The sequence below is a fragment of the Pan troglodytes genome, chromosome 1, assembly GCF_028858775.2.
Source record: "Pan troglodytes isolate AG18354 chromosome 1, NHGRI_mPanTro3-v2.0_pri, whole genome shotgun sequence".
NCBI classification, from domain to species: domain Eukaryota; kingdom Metazoa; phylum Chordata; class Mammalia; order Primates; family Hominidae; genus Pan; species Pan troglodytes.
Window position 1 is genome coordinate 45,295,697 of NC_072398.2, and position 9,514 is coordinate 45,305,210.

General features: G+C 46.2%; 1 protein-coding gene across 49 annotated transcripts in view; it reads right to left on the reverse strand.

Moving 5' to 3' along the window:
* ZC3H11A (zinc finger CCCH-type containing 11A) overlaps positions 1 to 1,101 on the reverse strand; it is a 59,399-nt gene extending 58,298 nt beyond the window's left edge. For 4 of the 49 annotated variants that reach the window (XM_063793317.1, XM_063793281.1, XM_063793279.1 and 1 more), the window contains exons 1-2: positions 834 to 1,072; positions 8 to 315 (exon numbers count right to left, since the gene is read on the reverse strand). The gene's annotated coding sequence lies outside the window, so the exon portion shown is untranslated. Of the gene's footprint in view, position 1; positions 316 to 814 lie in introns of those variants that run through there. The other 45 variants (XM_063793425.1, XM_063793338.1, XM_063793407.1 and 42 more) reach the window with 34 other exon arrangements.
* Positions 1,102 to 9,514: the final 8,413 nt, after the last annotated feature.

Below are 9,514 nucleotides of genomic sequence, written 5' to 3' on the forward strand. Positions count from 1 at the left end.
CATTTACCCTAAAAAGCATCGCTATCTCTAGTTCCACAGCCTCCTTCTCAAGGTCCAGAACCAAGGCCTGGAAGATGTCAACAATATAGGCCTTCCCCATAGGAATCCGCACCGATTATGGGAGTTTAGGGGTGTTCTTCATTACGGTTTCACCAATCCTACAAGGAGAACGGAGTGTCCCTGTTGCTCTTGACTCCGACGCTGAGGGCCAGGGGTGGGAGTGTAATGAGAGTGGGGAATGGGTGTAGGATACCGGAATAAGGTCGGTGGCTTTCTGTATGTGGAGTTTGAGACAAGCTCCAAAGTACTGGGACCCTGGAGAGGAATGAGAGTAGGTAAATTCAGCGCCCGGCACTCAGTCTGATTGATTTAGGCAGTGAGGGTCCGCTCAACTAGAGAAACTGTTGCCCCGAAGAAAGCAATCTAGTGTCAGTTCTCTCTTCGGGATTCGGGGGAACAGTCGGTTTTCGGGGGCTGCTCCGGGCTCCTCGAGATTAGCGAACACCGGATGTGGGGGAGGGGAGGAAGGTTGGCTGGGAAAGGAGCAGGCGCCGTGGGGGTGGGGTGAACGGGGTGGGGGTGGGGAGGATGGGAAAAGTGAGCGGGAGCCTGGGGCTCCCAGCCAGCCCCGGCGAGGGCCGCGACCGGGAGGTGGGGGGGAGGGGTCGTTACGGCGAAGCTGAAGGATCCGCTCTGACTTCCCGGGATAGGCCGCGACCCAGGGGCGAGGGGAGGCCGCTGCCACTCCCCTCGCCCTCTCCCCCACCTCCCCGGCCCCAAGCCACCCGGGAATCAAAAAAACGGGTCTAGTTACCAGAGAACAGAAACTTTACCGAACCGATGACACTATGCCCGACTCCCGCTTGCTGCCACGTCTTTCTTCTTGCTTGGCCGCTGCCGTCCGTCGTCCTCCCAGCAGCAGCAGCACTAGCAGAAAACCAAGACTGCCAGCGTCAAAGATGGCGCCTGGCTACAGGCTCCGCTCTAAGGCCCGGCCGGTAAAAGTGCCAGCACGACGCAGGGCGCGAGGATTCTGGAAGATGTAGTTCTTCTATGAGGCGATGCCTAAGATGGCTGCTCCGGGTCACAGGGTCACGTGACGGGGGAGGCGCTGGGTCGGGGAGTCCCTTCCCTTCAGAGGAATGCCTCGAAGCCGGCTTTCATAACGTTTTGTTTTTGTTTTTAAATCAAATGAGGTAATAAGCGGGAGGGCCGCAGGAACTGAGACTGCCATTCAGTAAGCGCTCAGTTTATTCTTACCAAAGTGTTTGCTTAATGAGTAAATCTCCCAAACCATGTATACATTTAATTTAGAAATAAACTGTACTTTTCCTAAGCATGCAATGTAGAATGATTTGTTAGTTTATTTTTACTTGAAGAAGTGAGATTGGGCTTTGGGGGTGTTTCTTTGATTTCTTAAAGCAAATTTGTGTATTGGAAAAGTAATTCATGCTCGTGACAAAATTCAGGAGAGTTAGTTGGAGGTCGCAATCAGCAGTCTCATCCCTGCTTCATTATTAACATTGTCCCTTATTTTCCCTTTTGAATGTTTTTACTTTTTCCCCCGGTTATAAAAGTAATACACGTGGCCGGTGCGGTGGCTCACGACTGTAATTCCAGCACTTTGGGAGGCCTCGGCAGGCGGATCACAAGGTCAAGAGATCGAGACCATCCTGGTCAACATGGTGAAACCTCATCTTTACCAAAAATACAAAAATTAGCTAGGCGTGGTGGCACTCGCCTGTAGTCCCAACTACTCGAGAGGCTGAGGCAGGAGAATCGCTTGAACCTGGGAGGCAGAGGTTGCATTAGCTGACATCGCACCACTGCACTCCAACCTGGCGACAGAGTAAGACTCCATCTCAAAAAAAAAAAAAAAAAAAAAAAAAAACACGTAAAAAACTTAATACACGTAAGTTTTTTTAGAAACAATACAGAAATATAGAGAGTAGAAAGTTAAAATCTCTATTAATCTCATTCTTGAGAAATAGCTCTCATTAACTTACCATATATCCTTTCTGGCTTTTACACTGAAAATATACTTAAATATGTTACACATATAATAGGAGCCCAAGGTCCCCCTGGGGTAGTGGCTCAGCAGAACTCTAATTAGGTGGCAACATTTTACCTAACTTGGGTAAAGGATATAGTTGTGCTACTAAGAAAGGAAACACTTGATAAAGCAGATGGGACTTCAGGCACTTTTTATTTCCTCGTGTGCTTGTTCTTCCAGCTGCCGGGTTGGTGATGTGCGAGTCCCAGGCAGCCCAAGACTAGGAATTTATCAGAGCAGAGGGGTCCTGAGCCTCCTCATATCTGGGCTTTTATCTCCTTTCAAAGTAAGAACCACAACTTTAGAATCTTAGCTCCAATCTCTGCCTTACGTGACAGTGCTCTGGCATTGCCATGTCAACAGACCTAATAAGCAAGTTCCTGGTAGCCAATTTCTTTTTTTCTTTCTTTTTCTTTTTCTTTTGTTTTGGTCTTCATTTTTTTGGTCTGTGTGACTCTTACTGGTAACCAATTTCTGTCTGTGCCACGACACCTAGGGTTTTTAAAATTTACCAGAGGGCTCTCCACATAGCTTAAGGGTTTTCCAACCTAGGACTTTCCAAGATGCAGTCCTGGCCTGACTAGTGTGCTATATATAGTTTATAGTTATATTTCAGTAAACCTAAAGTATCATTGATTGTAAGATACACTTTTATTTTACAAGCCTCTAAGTGGAAGAAAAAAACCAACAACTGCCAATTAAACTGACAGGCCGGCCGGGCAGGGTGGCTCACACCTCTAATCCCAGCACTTTGGGAGGTTGTGGCGGGCGAACCACAAGGTCAGGAGTTCGAGACTAGCCTGGCCAACATGGTGAAATCCCGCCTCTACTGAAAATACAAAAATTAGCCCAGCACAGTGGCACGCATCTGTAATCCCAGCTACTTGGAGGCTGAGGCAAGAGAATTGCTTGATCCTGGGAGGTGGAGGTTGCAGTGAGCCGAGATCACGCCATTGCACTCCAGCCTAGGTGACAGGCTAGGAAAGGATGTACATCTTAGAATGAATGAAAATATGAACAGGCTAAAACTATACATACCGTTTTGCAATTTGCTTTTTTCACTTTACAATATATCTTGAATATCTTTTAATGGTCATCAGCACTTAGAGGCCTACCATATTCTTTTTTTTTTTTTTTTTTTTGAGACGGAGTTTCACTCTTGTTTCCCAAGCTGGAGTGCAATGGCACAATCTCGGCTCAATGTAACCTCCGCCTTCCGGGTTCAAGCTATTCTTCTGCCTCAGCCTCCTGAGTAGCTGGGATTACAGGAATGCACCACCACGCCAGGCTAATTTTGTATTTTTAGTAGAGACGGGGTTTCTCCATGTTGGCCAGGCTGGTCTGGAACTCCTAACCTCAGGTAATCTGCCCACGTCGGTCTACATTCTTTTTAATAGCTCCCATCCCGCTCTCTGTAAGCCTCTTTTTACAATTTATTTCACCAGTCCCTTATTGATGGAAACAATCATGTTTCATTTTCCATTAGTATCTCTCAAGGGGGGGAAAGAAAAAATAATAGGGTAATAAGGACATTGAAGAGGGCAAGCTGGGCAGGGGCTCACGCCTGTAATCCCAGCACTTTGTGAGGCCCAGGCCAGCAGATCACTAGAGGTCAGGAGGTGAAGACCAGCCTGGCCAACGTGGCGAAAGCCTGTCTCTACTAAAAATACAAAATTAGCCGGGTGTGGTGGCACCCGCCTGTAATCCCAGCTACTCAGGAGTCTGAGGCAGGGAATCACCTGAACCCAGGAGGCAGAGTTTGCAGTGAGCCAAGATTGCACCACTGCACTCCAACCTGGGCAACAGAGAGAGACCCCGTCTCACAAAAAAAAAAAAAAAAAAAAAAAAAAGGCAGAAGAAAAAGCCTAAGGCTGTTGCAGAGAGAGAAAACTAGTTGGGAAACCCTCTAAGAGTCAGGAGAGTGCACATGCCAACCTTCCCCACCCCCCCCCCATATATACACACAGAATTCTCAGGGGTGGGGCTGGGCTTGCCCTTTGTATGTTATAAGTGGGGGTGAAGTATCTAAACCAAGGACACAATGCCAGATTCCCCCTATTCATACTGCCCTTCAAATTCTAAATGGATTTTAAACATCTCTAGACCTCTTCAGTGAATGACAAAACCTTTTGGGACGTTCAGTGTGTTTTTGCTTTGAGAGCAAAAGTTTGGGAAAAAAATGCAAAATTATTGAGACAAAATTAGGTTCAAGAGAATCTTTATTTAGACTAGAAAAGGAAATCACAACAAATTACACATTAAAAAAAAAAAAAAAAACCTCTGTGGCTGGGCACAGTGCCTCATGCCAGTAATCCCAGCACTATGGGAGGCCCAGGCCAGTGGATCACTTGAGCCCAGGAATTCAAGACCAGCCTGGGCAACATGGTAAAACCCCATGTCTACTAAAAATACAAAAATTAGCTGGATGTTGTGGCGTGCACCTGTAATCCCAGCTATTTGGGAGGCTGAGGCAGCAGAATCCCTTGAACCTGGGAGGTGGAGATTACAGTGAGCTGAGATTGTGTACCACTGCACTTCAGCCTGGGCGACAGAGTGAGACTCAGTCAAAAAAAAAAAAAAAAAAAAAGAAAGAAAAAAATATATATATATGATTATTGTCAAATTTGGTACAGCTTCTATCAAGTTTCTTAGATATATATAAGCACTAAGACTTTATTGAATTATTTAATACCCTCTTGGCCAGGCAAGAGCTACCATTTTTACTAAATCTATTATTTATTGCTATGTAAAAAATCACCCAAAAATGTAGTGGCTTAAGGAACAAACATTTGTTATTTCACGTGTCTGTGGGTCAGGAATTCAGAAGCAGTTTGGCTGGATGGTTCTGACTCAGAGTCTCTAATGAGTTTGCAATCAAGTTGGCCAGGACTGCAGTCATCTGAAGGCTTGACTGGGGCTAGAAGATACATTTCCAAGTCAACTCATATAGCTGTTAACAGGAGATGAGACCTCAGTTTCTCACCCTGAGGGCCTCTCCGTAGGGCTGCTCAGGATATAGGCAACAAGCTTCTCCCAGAATGAATGATGAGAGAAATAGTAAAGATAGACACTATAAGCTGCAATGCCTTTTATGACCTAGCCTTGGGCATTACATACCACCATTTCTTCTGTATTCTATTGATCACACAGATTAACACTGGCATTATGTGGGAGGGGACTAAGCAAGGGCATGGTAACAGGAGCCAGGGATCATTGGGGTCTTTCTTGGAGGCTTGCTACCATGCCAGCTGTTAGTGATAACTGACTCGTCCATTTAAAATTTTAGATGTGGCCAGTCACAGTGACTCATGCCTGTAATCCCAGCACTTTGGGAGGCCGAGGCGGGCAGATCACCTGATCAGGAGTTCAAGGCCAGCCTGCCAAACATGGTGAAACCCCGTCTCTACTAAAAATACAAAAATTAGCCGGGCGTGGTGGCGTGCGCCTGTAATCCCAGCTACCTAGGAGGCTGAGGCAGGAGAATCGCTGGAACCCGGGAGGCAGAGGTTGCAGTGAGCCAAGATCACGCCACTGCACTCCAGCCTGAGCAACAGACCAAGACTCCATCTGAAAAAAACATAAATAAAAATAAAATAAAATTTTAGATGTGTGGCCAGGTGCAGTGGCTCACACCTGTATTCCCAGCACTTTGGGAGGCCAAAGCAGGTGGATCACCTGAGGTCAGGAGTTCAAGACCAGCCTGGCCAACATGGTGAAACCCCCTCTCTACTAAAAATACAAAAATCAGCCAGGTGTGGTGGCATGCATCTGTAGTCCCAGCTACTTGGGAGGCTGAGGCAGGAGAATCACTCGAACCCAGGAGGCAGAGGTTGCTTGAACCCAGGAGGCAGAGGTTGCGGTAAGCCTAAGTTGCGCCACTGCACTGCAGCCTGGGCGACAGAGCGAGACTCCATCTCAAAAAAAAAAAATTTTAGACGTGTGAAGAATTTTCCACAGACTAGCCTCTGATGCCATATGTTTCAAACCTTGTCACTCCTCAATGATTTACATTCTTCCAGTGCCAGATGCTGTAGGGCAGGTTTAAAACAAAATGTGACCTCTGGCCCTACAACATTGGGTCATAATGCTAGATGAGTCACTACAGTGGGCAACAGGGGTATTCTTGAAAACTATTTCTAGCCCCATGAAAGTGACTGTAAATCACATAACCCAAAATAATTGCATCCCAACCCCCTTTTAGCCAGATCCCAAAATGCCCAATAAGGGGAAGGTACTAGAAAGGACAGCAGAGTGAAAAGAAACAGGGCTTTTAACCATTGTCATTAAAATCTTACTTTTGCAAGTTTTAGAATGACTGCATTGCTAAGGCCCTGTCCAGAGCCTTGAAGGGAGCTTGTGAAAGAAAGGGTACCTGAAGGTTAAGCTTCATTATTTGCATAGCAGATCGGTAGTAGGATGTGTTGACTCTCATATAATCTGGATTCAAATGCTGACCCAGCCTTCACCCTGAGGCTCTAGTCCACCCTGCGGGCTTTACAAACTGAGGGTAACCCTGTGTTTGTACTACCCGACATGAGAGATTGGAGTGGGAGAGAAACCACCATGTGAGTAGCTAGTCCCTTCCCCCACAGTGTTCATCACCACCGTCCATCATCTTGCCTTTTTGTTGTTGTTATTGTTGTTGTTTTTGAGACAGAGTTTCACTCTTCTGCCCAGGCTGGAGTGCAATGGCGCGCTCTCAGCTCACTGCGATCTTGCCTCGCAGGTACAAGCGATTCTCCTGCCTCAGCCTCCCGAGTAGTTGAGATTATAGGCGCCTGCCACCATGCCCAACTAATTTTTTTTGTATTTTCAGTAGAGACGGGGTTTCACCATGTTGGCCAGGCTGGTCTTGAACTCCTGACCTCAGGTGATCCGCCCACCTTGGCTTCCCAAAGTGCTGGGATTACAGGTGTGAGCCACAACGCCCAGTCTCATCTTGCCTCTTTTTATCCCTGCCTTTGGGTCTCAGCTGTCTGACATGTGTGAGAAGATAGTGACTAACAGAGCATTCTACCGAGAAGCCTTAGACAGGAGTCACAAATAACTTACTAACTGCAGATGACACAATTTAAACTTCTTTCTCTGACTGTGGGATCTGAACTGGTATCATCAAAAATCAACACTTCTAGGCCTGCCTTCCCCTTCCAATGCTTCCAATGCATCCTTTTGCTGTTTTATTTCCTCATAAGGATTTTTTACTTGGTCCTCAAATAACATTGTCTCATTCAATGTCATTTCATTAAAATGATGATGAGGAAAAAATAAATCAATTCCAGGCCGAGTACACTGTCTGGGTGGAGTTTACACATTTCACTCGTGTCTGTGTGAGTTTTCTCCAGGTACTCCAGTTTCCTCCCACATCCCAAAGATGTGCAAATTAGGTGAACTGGTATGTCTAAATGATCCCAGTCTTAGTGAGCCTGGATGTGAGTGTACCCTGTGATGGAATAGCAGCAGCCTGTCCAGGTTTGGTTTCTGCTCTTCTCCCTGAGCTGCTGGGATAAGATCCAGCTACCAAGGCCCTGAAATGGAATAACTGGGTAAATACTTAGCTTGTTCTTACTAATTTTTTTTTTTTTTTTTAGACAGAGTCTTGCTCTGTTACCCAGGCTGGAGTGTGGTGGCACAATCTCAGCTCACTCAACCTCCACCTCCTGGGTTCAAGTGTTTCTCCTGCCTCAGCCTCCTGAGTAGCTGGGATTACAGGTGCCTGCCACCATGCCCAGCTAATTTTTATATTTTTAGTAGAGACGGGTGTGATGGTTAATACTGAGTGTCAACTTGATTGGATTCAACAATACAAACTATTGATCCTGGGTATGTCTGTGAAGGTGTTGCCAAAGGACATTAACATTTGAATCAGTGAGGCTGGGTGCGGTGACTCATGCCTGTAATCCCAGCACTTTGGGAGGCCGAGGCTGGTAGATCACAAGGTCAGGAGATCCAGACCATCCTGGCTAACACAGTGAAACCCCGTCTCTACTAAAAATACAAAGATTAGCCGGGCGTGGCAGCGTGTGCCTGTAGTCCCAGCTGCTGGGGAGGCTGAGGCAGGAGAATGGCGTGAACCCGGGAGGCGTAGCTTGCAATGAGCCGAGATTGTGCCACTGCACTCCAGCCTGGGCAACAAAGTGAGACTCCATCTCAAAAAAAAAAAAAAAAAAAAAAAACCATTTGAATCAGTGTGCTGGCCTGGGAAAGGGCAGACCCACCCTTAATCTGGGTGGGCACAATCTAATCAGCTGCCAGCATGGCTACAATATAAGCAGGCAGAAAAATGTGAAAAGAGAGACTGACCTAGCCTCCCAGCCTACACCTTTCTCCCTTGCTGGATGCTTTCTGCCCTTAAACATTGGACTCCAGGTTCTTCGGTTTTGGGACTCAGACTGGTTCTTCTTGCTCCTCAGCCTGCAGACAGCCTATTGTGGGACCTTGTGATGGTGTGAGTTAATACTTAATAAACTCCCCTTTATATGTGTGTCTATTCCATTAGTTCTGTCCCTCTAGAGAACCCTGACTAATACAAGGGCGTTTCACCATGTTGGCCAAGGCTGGTCTCGAACTCCTGACCTCAAGTGATCCACTGGCCTGAGCCTCCCAAAGTGCTGGGATTACAGGCATGAGCCACTGCTCCCGGCCTACTGACCTTTCTTAAATGTATCTATAACTCGCATTTATTTCAGTGTTTAATATTGAATGTTTAATGTTCAATGTTTTGGTCTTTATTTAGAAGTTTGAGCCTGGGCAACACAGCAAGACCCTGTCTTTAAAAAAACAAAAAAAATACAAAATTTAGTGGGGCATGGTGATGCACACCCGTCGCCTCAGCTATTTGGGAGAGTGAGGCAGGATGATCACTTGAACCCAGGAATTTGAGGGTGCAATGAGCTATGATCATGATACTACACTCCAGCCTTGGTGACAGAGTGAGACTCCATCTCTAAAAAAATTAAAATTAAAAGAAATATGTTTGAGGATATTTATATGACCAGAAATATGCTGTAGGAACTCAACTTTTGTTTATATCAGTTAGCCTATAGTAAAATTGGTTTTGCTATCACTGTTTCACTTAAAGTTGAAGTTTCCAAGAACATATTGATAATATTAAATGAGAACCTTACTGTATGTAGGTTTTTTTTTTGATACGGAGTCTTACTGTCACCCAGGCTGGAATGCAGTGGCGTGATCTTGGCTTACTGCAACCTCCTCCTCCCAGGTTCAAGTGATTCTCCTGCCTCACCCTCTCGAGTAGCTGGGATTACAGGCACCTGCTACCATGCCTGGCTAATTTTTGTATATTTAGTAGAGATGAGGTTTCGCCGTGTCGGCCAGGCTGGTTTTGAACTCCTGACCTCAAGTGATCTGCCTGCCTCGGTCTCCCAAAGTGCTGGGATTACAGTTTTTTTTTTGAGATGGAGTTTCACTCTTGTTGCCTGTGCTGGAGTGCAATGGCAGGAT